The sequence below is a fragment of the Actinia tenebrosa genome, unplaced genomic scaffold (assembly GCF_029948245.1).
Source record: "Actinia tenebrosa isolate PJP-AT-01 unplaced genomic scaffold, QUT_ActTen_1.0 PGA_scaffold16__25_contigs__length_10494907, whole genome shotgun sequence".
NCBI classification, from domain to species: domain Eukaryota; kingdom Metazoa; phylum Cnidaria; class Anthozoa; order Actiniaria; family Actiniidae; genus Actinia; species Actinia tenebrosa.
This window is the reverse complement of record NW_028292576.1, coordinates 7,390,495-7,400,687: the sequence shown is the minus strand read 5'-3', so window position 1 is coordinate 7,400,687 and position 10,193 is coordinate 7,390,495. Positions and strand designations below refer to the sequence as shown.

The window sequence follows — 10,193 nt, the reverse complement described above, 5'->3', positions numbered from 1 at the left end:
GATAGAGACCTTTTTTAACACCTTGGACAATTATTCACATGTCTCTATCATTGCAAGCTCTCCGTCTCGCTTCGATGCAAAGGCACGGCTACTTTTCAAGATGGCGCAGGGAACTGTGAAGGGGACTATTGTCTGAGTGTTTCAAAGAAAGGTCTCTATCACTGCAAGCTCACCGTTCTTCTCGCTTCGATGCAAAGGCACCTTTCAAGATGGCGCAGGGAAATGTGAAATGGCCTATTAGCCATTCCGAGGTTGAGGGAAAAACTGGGTCGAGTTGAAATTGCAGTGCATTGTGGGGCAATCTTAGGTGACGAAATAGACGCCATCTTGGATTTAAATATGTCGCCTAAAACAGCCCCACAATGCATTGCAATGCCAGCTCGGCCTAATTTTTTTGACTCAACCTCGTAATAGCTAATACGGCTACGCTTTTCGATGAAGACCGTGACGCTCTGTTGTATTGCCACATCGAAAGCTTTTTTATTGATCCAGCTTAGTATCTCTCTGCAATATTTTTTTAATGCGCGTCCGCATATTGATGGTTTTCACGGCGGCCATGTTGGAGGAACTTAACAAAATAATTGTCAATGAATTCTTTTGTTATATCCTCCAACATGGCCGCCGTGACTTTTGTTATTTAATTCTCTTGGGAATGGTTGAAAACCATCAATTCCTATGCTCAGTGGGATATTTGAGTAGACTTTCCTGTTGGTTGTCTCTTGCGATTCAAGTTTTTTTTGTCTGGTTTCCCTCCCTCCGCAAAAATCGACTTTTTAATTTCTATTTGAATTCATTGAATGAAGAGCCACTCTCACATCAACGGTATATACCCCTTGCACTGAGACCCGAGAGGACTTGTTCTGAGGGACAAAACAATGGATTTTTTTGCATAAGAAAAGAGGGCCCCCAGAACAATTCCTCTAGGAAATCAATCGAAGAGGTCTATTAGATTCTAGTGCATTTCTACGCAATCGCTTACGTCATCGCCGCTATATTGGTCAGCTAACACAAGAACTCTGAGTTGCTTCGTAGGAGGTTAATTTTACTAACCTGGGGAGGGGTTGGGGAACAGTTGCACGTAAACTCCTTTTCTAAAATTCCCTATCTTTCTGCTCTTCATTTCAAATGTTAAGCAAAATTTTTCAAAAATTGACTAATAATTGTTAGCGATTCTTGATAAGTTGCTCCTTCGATAACCATAACCTTGTGTTTATGTATTTCGCGGCTCGATTCCTTCATTGTATTTATAATACATTTGATTAATGCGGATTTACCGACTCAGATTAAAACGAGTAAATACTGGTTCCAGCGTGTCTCACTCCAGCAGTACTCACAAGAACCGATCATCATCGATTTAGTTTCTCCAAAACATTTCTTAATCAGTTGACAATTATCTCTTGTTTAGGGAATAACACTGAATCTTAGGGGACGTTCAAATAATTCTTACCGAGAACTAGGGGCTGGTAAGAAGCGGTTTCTTTTCCCTTGGAGGGTTAGAGGATGGGGCCGTGTTGTTTAGGAGGGGGGGGGGGGGGGGGGTTAGGTTAGGAGAACTGGGAAGTCTATAGAAACTTTGGGATAGACCTAATCGGCTAACTCGTTGCTATGTACGTTACCACCCAATTCAAACCTTCTGGTAATAGAAGCGTTTGTCTCTACGAATACAACTGTGAAACCAAAATATAACGAACAATGAAACTTAGTCCCATGTGGTTTGAATTGGGTGGAAACGTTTATAGCAACACGTTAGCCAATTAGGTCTATTGGAAACAGTTCTGTGGGAAATAATTTCAGGGTAGCAGGGACCGAGAAATCAAAAGAAGAAACGTTTTTTTGGGGGAAAAGAGTTGGTATTGAGGCTAGGGCCGGGTTGTTCAAAGCTGGATTAGCGCTAATCCAGGATTAACTCTATAGGTTTTATTAAGAGTTAACCAAGGATTAGCACTAATCGGGCTTTGAACAACTGGGCCCTGTTATCTTGGGAACCAGTTTTAGGGAACAAGGTCCGGGAGGTCCATAAAAACTTAAGGAATTGAAGGGGTTGGGATTGAGGCTGTGTTGTCTTTATCTAAAGTAGATATTTGCATTAGGGAAGTAAAATTTGAGTCTGAGCTGATGTCCCCACCCCTCCCCTCTGCGGTTATAAAGAAGCCCTATTAGAATACAAGATATAGTGATACGTATATTATAAAACCCAAATCATATTTCTTCCTGATGAATGCTATATCAGATCATTATCGATTCTCCTGACATCTTCTACGATCTGTATTGACTAGTTTTTCAAATTCTCGACTCATACGTGACTGTCTTAGCTAAAACAATCATCGAATTGTCGAATATTTGCCTTTGGCTACGAGAGAATTTTGGCTACTAACTCTCTGTCGGTGCCGATATCGAAGTACCATGGTGGGAGATTACTCAATGTCGTTAATTTTGTGAACCAATACTTTTTACGTCTCGCCTTGAACTTCCATTAAATTTTCCTCCCATTTTTCCTTTTCTTTTTTATGGATTTTATTATCTCACTGATAGTAATTACTCTGATCTTTGTCGTTTTTTCTATTGATTAAACTTTGAATTCAGGAAAGCCATTTAAATGTTATTTGCCGACATTGAAGTTGCTTTTTTGTTGGCACTTGAATGGTTGCATCATTAGTTAACCGTTTTTTTAGTTTTCGATATCACTCGAGCTTTAGTCGTTTGTTTGTTTTTTTAATATTAAATTTCAATTTCTGGTAAGTCATTTATATGTTATTTGCTGACATTGAAATGGCTTTTTCGTTGAAATGGTTGCATCATCAGCTGAGGGTCAGTTTTTGATATCCAAAGATTTTTATTATGGCACTGAAAATAATTACTCAGGAAAGCGAGTTAGATGTTTAACTAATGGCTCTTTTGGTTGTCATCATCAACTGACAGTTAGTCAGTTTAGGTAAAAAATTAGAGTGCTTTATTTTGAAATATTGGCGCCAAAGCTAGTTTGCCCCATATCTGTAACTAAACAGGTTTTATTTAATATAGAGAAGCTGTCAGAACTCGGTAATTTTAGACATTTTTTTAATCAATGAAAATTAAAGCACGCCTTGTCTATTCTTGGTATTGAGCATTCAAGTGGTTTCTCTTAATTAACACCAAAATGGCTCTCTTGAAATTGACATTGCATTGTTCTAAGTGATTTATTTTTGGCATTGATGGCAAGTCACTTAATGCAACCTACTAAGAAAAATCTAATATTTTCAGTTGCTTACGATTATAAAGGAGTTTTAATGGCTTTTTGTGACAAGCGCGGAATATTCGTTTTTGTTTTCTTTCAACAAAAGAAAAAAAAAAAAGGAAAGAAAGTAGACAGAAACCATTGCATTTACTTCAAGCATCTCCGTCCATCTGCATCCACAAGTTGAATGAAATGTTTAAGATAAAGGTTAATCGATCCAAAGTATGATAATCATTCAAAATAGATAAAATTTTCTCCTAAACACCTTGTAATATAATTACCGACGCTAAATCAAACCAAACGAGTCTTAAAGCGCCGCAAAAATCCAGCTCAATTTTGATGTCTTCAATATGTTCGGCACAAAACCAGGGCAAAATCCTTCATTTGGTCAATCTTAAGAACGTGCTCTTATGCTCTTAATCACGCCTGAAGCCTTATTTTCTGACATTAACTTTAATAAGAACAACAAGCAAAATAAGCCTGGCTAATCCCTAATGAGTGGCTAAGTATATTTTCCTCTTAGCTGGTAGCTGGACGCCTCGTCTCTATAACCAATCATGTTGAAGCATTTATAATCGATATTGGTCTGGTCTGTGACGCATAATTAGTAATGATCAATATTATTTATTGAATATCCATTCGGCTATTTTTTCTTAATATTTAATTTTTACATTTTTTCATTTATCCTTCATTTTTTTTTTTTTTTTTTTTTTTTTTTGTCAGATTTGGTGTATTTTTTGTTTTGTTTTTTGTTTTGTTTTTGTTTTTGTTTTGTTTTTTTTTTGACGAACAATTCAATGTATATATGTACAAAAAGGCAAAATGGAAAAAAAAATTTTTTTTCATGATCAGTTAATTTATATCGCAGCATGCATAGATCTTCCAGCCTACTCGTCTATTTAAATTTTTAGTGATTTATTGTCCTCGATTCCTATCAGTCTCCCACTTTTTTATCATTTATTGACCAGAAATTCTGTCTCCTTTAAGTATTAAGTAAGATGCGCTTTGACGTTCTCATATAGATTATTCTATCTTCTATCTCCGCTGTATACAATGCCTTGTAAATTAGTCGTTTACCAACTCGATTATCATCGCTTCTTTTACTTAAAAGGGACCAAAAAAAATATTAATATTAATGCTGAAAGAAAAAAAAAATGGTATAAAATCACATGAGAAAGAATTGTGGACAATCAAAAAAAATTTGTGCTTTCGAAATTTTGTGCTCGTTTGTTTATATCATCCCAGACCTCCTATATTTCCTATATTTCCTATAATTTGTATAGGATCCTATAAAGAGCCTATATTTAAAGAAAACCTCCTATATTTCCTATAAATAGGACAACTGCTGAGTGATTTTACATTGTTTAGCATATTGGGCGTTTTTTTTTTTTGCTTTTTTTGGTTCTGTCTTTTTTATGGCTTATTTGTTTCTGCAAATAAATCATTGCCTCTGCACCCTCCCTGCAAGATCCCTGGTTACGCCACTGGAAAGCTATTTTAGCTCCTATAAAGTGCATATATTTTTGGGAAAAACTCCTATATTTTCCTATATTTAGAACTTGCACAGCCTATGTTCCCTATCAAATTTGTCTAAAAAGTGGCTGGGATGCCTGTTATATGCTATTTTATTCTTTTTATAACTATCTGACTTATTACCTTGTTTCGTTTTGTAATTAATATTGACGCATTAAAAGATAAATATTAGTTAATAATTTATTGGTTTTATGATTTTTGTCAACCGTAAAAATGTAATCAATAGATAATAAATACATCAAGAGGATTTTTTTTTCAAACGCCACCATGCAACGGTAATGAATGATCGTTGTGTAGTAACGTCATCATCATCAGTTTCAATCGATCATTTACTTCCTGTCCACACAACACCCTTCGGGTTTTCAGTCCAAGAAAAGAGGATTCGCCTTCAAACTTAAACTGCAACTCATTCTCATCTAAGTTTAAAAAGCAATACGACAAACAATCATTTTAAAGTGCCGCAGTTATCTTGGAGAAAAATCTTGCTGGATCAACTTCCCTCGTAACATATGCCTGGCATATGGTTGTGTACCTGATGTGTTAGCGATTATATCGATCGTGTGGTATATACAAGCTACCTTTGCTATCTATGAACCACGCTTCCGTTGGCGACAAGTCAAGTTCGACGAGAGTACACAGGAACTAGTGAGAGCCAGCCATTCTACGCTCAAGCATCTATAAAACAAGGTATGTCCAATTCTATGCTTTATTATTTATTTAATTTTTTTAATTCGCCCTATAGTACTTTTCATCTCCTTGTTGCTTTCACTTTGCACTTCGCTTGTCGTAAGGGGATTTTCAAATATATATATATATTTGTATTATTTTCAAAAAAGCTGCAAACACGATTGAAAAGGTACTACATTGTGATTAACTTCGCAAGAAAAGGCCAAACGAGTCAAGTTTTTTTAACTGTTTTATATTTAAAAATATCAGTTTATCTTAAAAGTTAGAGCTCGGTACGAGCGTAGATAGCAAGATTGTATTGTCTTTTTCCATCAATAAACTTATTTTGAAAGAAGAAGGTGATTTTATCGCAGCAGTACTGCTGTAGTTAATTCAAACGGCTAAAGATAGCTAATGAAAAGAAGCAGTGTACTAGCCTCCAAATCAATATTTGCACTTCAACAGTAAGTTTTATTTGGCTGATGAATAAGCTTGAATAGCTAAAAGAGTCGGATGGGTTTTCTTTGAAGAAATCTTCACTTTGTGTTTTAGGCTTTACCCAGCTGCACTCTTATTTTAAGTAAATTGACTTTTCATCGAAACTATTGGAAACATCTGGGATATTTTTGATGTAAATTTGGTTAAAGAGAGTGATCTTGAAATCGTCTGTTTGTCCAGAAAGAATATTTTTCGCCGATCTATTCTTAGCATCGCTGGCTCTTAATTTAAGTGTTCATTTTCAGCATGTAAAATTGGAATTAATGGGAAAGTGAAAAGATATTTTTCTCTTAAAAATGATAAGATAATAAGCAAATAATGTTGAAATTGGAGAAAAATTTAAACTAATATTAACTTGAGAGTTAACGTTCAGCCTCAAAAGCTGGAAACGTATAAAGAAGAGATGAATGAAGGAATAGTATGAATGAGACAAGTAGAAATGATTTTTTGATGGTAGAAAAATAAGCACAAAAATGTTTGGATTGTGGGGAAAAGTTGGATGGATGGATGGTTTGATGAAAAGATGGATGAATGGACGGACGGACGGACGTACAAAAAGTATGCCGACGTTGTACAAAAAGTATGCAAGTCACTCTATTCGAATATCCAATTTTATTCATTTATACATTTTTATCTTTAAATTTTTCTGTTTAATGTCCATTTCGATTTGATATTCGCTTGTTCATTTGTTCCTTTTAATTCTTTTTACCGCCCTTTATTTTAATACACATATATTACTGCAATTTACATAAATATGCGAACCCTGTGTCTGCGAGCTGCACCCTGAAATTTGGTTTTTCGCTGCCGTCAATCAAACTTAATCAGTCATATTTTTGACTGGCGGCAGTGAAAACCGTAAAATCTACTTAACTTGGCTAAAGCAGGGTCTTAATATTACAATATTATCTAATATTAAAATATAGCTCGCAACGAAGCATAGCAGCATCAACTGCTTAACATTGCCAGTGCGAAAAAAAAGTGCGTCTTCCGATATCTGTACACTCATGTTCCAACCCAAAAAAGACCTCTTACATAATATCCTTATATGCCTTGCGTAGTTTCATGAGAAACGTAATTATTGTTAGTCATATTAGAAGGAAAATACGTTATATCTAGTTAGGACATTAAATGTAATTAATACATTTTATAGAATGAAGCACTAGTTGGGTTATTGGGCAGACAAAAATGTAAATGAGCTGGAGCAGACAAGGAAAATGAAGCCTGACAATGAAGTGAAATCGGCTGATTTCCGTTCGTTTGTGACAAGAAAAAAATCAGAGCTAGAAAATTACAGGGCAAAACGATTCTCAAAACAAAATAGAACAGCTGAATGAATGAATGAATGAGAGAGTGAAAGAAAAAGCGTCAAGTTTACTGTGCTTTAGTAAAAAACCAAGTACTCTAAGTACTTAAGCTGAAATCCTACTAACAAGGGTTCAATCATTTTTCATTTGATTAGGCATGTAGTTTATGAGCTTAAGAATACATTTCGTGTCCTTCTAGGTCGAGTTAATGACCAATGTAACATAAATAACCCTATATAGCGAACATTTATAATGACATATTGAAATTTGCGGATAGCATTTACGTTTGGTAATGCTCTGACAGAGACGAAAGAGAAACTCAAAAAACAAAACAAAAATGAGAAAAAAAGGGAACGAAAAAGAAGAAAAAGGGAAACGAGCGAAGAATAAGTCTCACCGAGTTGTAGTTTAATAATACCTTATTTATTATTGATGATGATAATAGTTTATTTAATCACGTTCTAGAAAGTTTAACAGGCAGAATATCAATCATAAGACCTGGGCCCAGTTGTTCAAAGCCCGATTAGTGCTAATCCTGGGTTAACTCTTAATAAAACCTATAGAGTTAATCCTGGATTAGTGCTAATCCAGCTTTGAACAACCAGGCCCTGAATAGTCTTTAGAATAAAAATAGAGTAAGCTATTCATAAGGGTTATTCCGTTGCTAACGGTTTGATGGGCGATGCTCGAACGTCCTGGTTTTTTTCCTTTCCGCAAACGGAAGACGACCACGTATTCATTGTTTCCTAGTCCTTCTTTTTTACTTTACCGTTTGCAAAGGTTCTCACCAAATACAAAAAGTATTGTGTTCTGACTGGATTATCTACTTCTTGCATGGATAGTTTTCTGATTGCTTTTCACTAATTTAATTTATTTTACTCTTGTTAACTGACGTTTTATTTTGGCCATAAATGAAATACTTAAACTCAAAAGAGCATAAATATGGTCTCCGTTAAACTCTATGTACAAAATGGCGGCTATCGTAAATCACCGCTGACCTCACCAGCATATCACTGCGGTCCATTATCAGTGAGGCTATGCTATAAAATTCCACTTAATATTTCATTGATTAAACAATGACTCGATCAATGGATAATGAACATCTTCGTTCCTTCTGATTTATGATATCTGTTTTAGATTGCACGTTTTTTTTCAACCCAAACTGATAACCCGGCGAGGCGAACATAATGGTTGACGAGCGTATCCTATCGTAGATAAATACTTTAAATAAATACACACGGCGCTTTGATCTAGTATCGGGATAGTCATATAAATCTTTATTTGGAGTTTTTTTTTTCTTTGTCACGCTGAAAAAATATTTTGCGCATTTTCATTGTCCCCCCGTCATTTTGATGACGCCAGCTCTTGAGTCAAAGATCCTTACTCAGTTCGCTTTAAAATCATAAAATCTTTTCCATTTCTTTTTTGACTTGTTGTTGCCGTGCTAAACAATATTTTATGCATTTCGTCCCCTCGTTATTAGTATGTTGTCAGTTTGTTTCAATCCCCTTGGCACGTCTTTGAATCTAGCTCCATTCAGTTTTTTTTTTTTCCTCTCTCGTTTCTATAACTAGTCGTTTTCTACATTTCGTCTCAATTAGATAGCACTAAAAATTAACTTTGCTTGCTAAAAATAAAGTACGATTTGTATTTAATGAACCCGGCTCACGACTGATTAAATACTGAGCACTTGATTGAATATTGTGCAATCTGGAATAATCTTTTTTTAACTCTTCCTTTTTTTTCGTTTCCAGAGTTTTACTTAAATTATACAGCACAAGACAAATACAACTCGCGAACTAAAAAAAAAGTCAATTTGCGTTTAATGAATCAAATATTTGATCAAACAGTTAGCTCTTGATTTATTATTCTACAATCTTGATTGATCTTGACTGATGTCAATCACGTACTTGGAGACGCTATTTTATACTGCGCATGCACAAATTGAGCCTAAAAATACGAGCGTCGAAGAACCGGTTTTTCCATTGTAAACTACTGAATTTTTAACTCATCTCTTCAACATAGAATCTCATAATATTTCAGCTTGGTTTACAAGATTTTCAAATTGCATGCAAAACAGTCGTGTCATTTCGTGCAAAGACTTAACCCATGAAACAATACAAATAATTCATAGGACTTCCTCTTTGTTCTCCTGATCTGTCTTAATGGGTATTAATAAACAGCAATCCTTAAGTTTGATCAAACATTTCCTTATGGCTACAAAAAAAAAAAGGAAAACTTTACGCTTAAAGAAGATAAGGTGGATAATATTGACTGATTTAAAAACAAAATCCTTTAGCAGTGTAGAAAAAAATGGAAAGACTTGAAATAGAACTGTTGGATCAGGGGATTTTAAGGTACCGTGAAATGTATACTTTTGCGATGAATATGCAAATTAATAGTCTTATCTGTTTTATAAAATACTATTTGAGATGATTGGCTGGCTACCGTGTTTTGTATATCCAGAGGACAGAGCCACGCTCGCCCAAAATCGTTCAAAAATATTTTATAAAAGCAGCATAAAACGGCTGGGAGATGTAGAGGACTCGGCTACGCCTTGTGTTCCTAAGCTTGCTTCTCTCTTTCTCTAAAGCTCCTAGCGTGTTTATATTACAGTGCAGAGACATGCGCGCTTCCTTTAAATTCCCTAATTCCATCGTTTCCTTATTTTGCAGTACTGTTTAAATAGTGCTCGTGAAAAAGTACTCTCATGGATTTAGTGTTTGCTTTTTATGTTGTTGTTTTTTTTTTAGAAAAGGAAACGTTTTTAGCTATAAGATGTGTTTTAAGTTCAATTAAATCTATTTTCTTTCTAAGCGTAACACTGAAATGGAAACCCATTACAATCAATCAAATCTGATAGCTTTAATCCAAGATCTTTTTCCATTAACCTTGAAATATGCTTTTAAATCTCGAGTAAATAATAGGCACTATAGAAAGTCGTTCACGAAGCATTGGATTAACGCAAAAAACATGGA

General features: G+C 35.0%; 1 protein-coding gene across 1 annotated transcript in view; it reads left to right on the top strand.

Moving 5' to 3' along the window:
• The first annotated feature begins 5,085 nt into the window (after positions 1–5,085).
• Positions 5,086–10,193, top strand: part of LOC116308078 (octopamine receptor beta-2R) — a 41,170-nt gene continuing 36,062 nt past the window's right edge. Inside the window, exon 1 of the mRNA XM_031718459.2 lies at positions 5,086–5,434. The gene's annotated coding sequence lies outside the window, so the exon portion shown is untranslated. The remainder of the gene's footprint in view (positions 5,435–10,193) is intronic.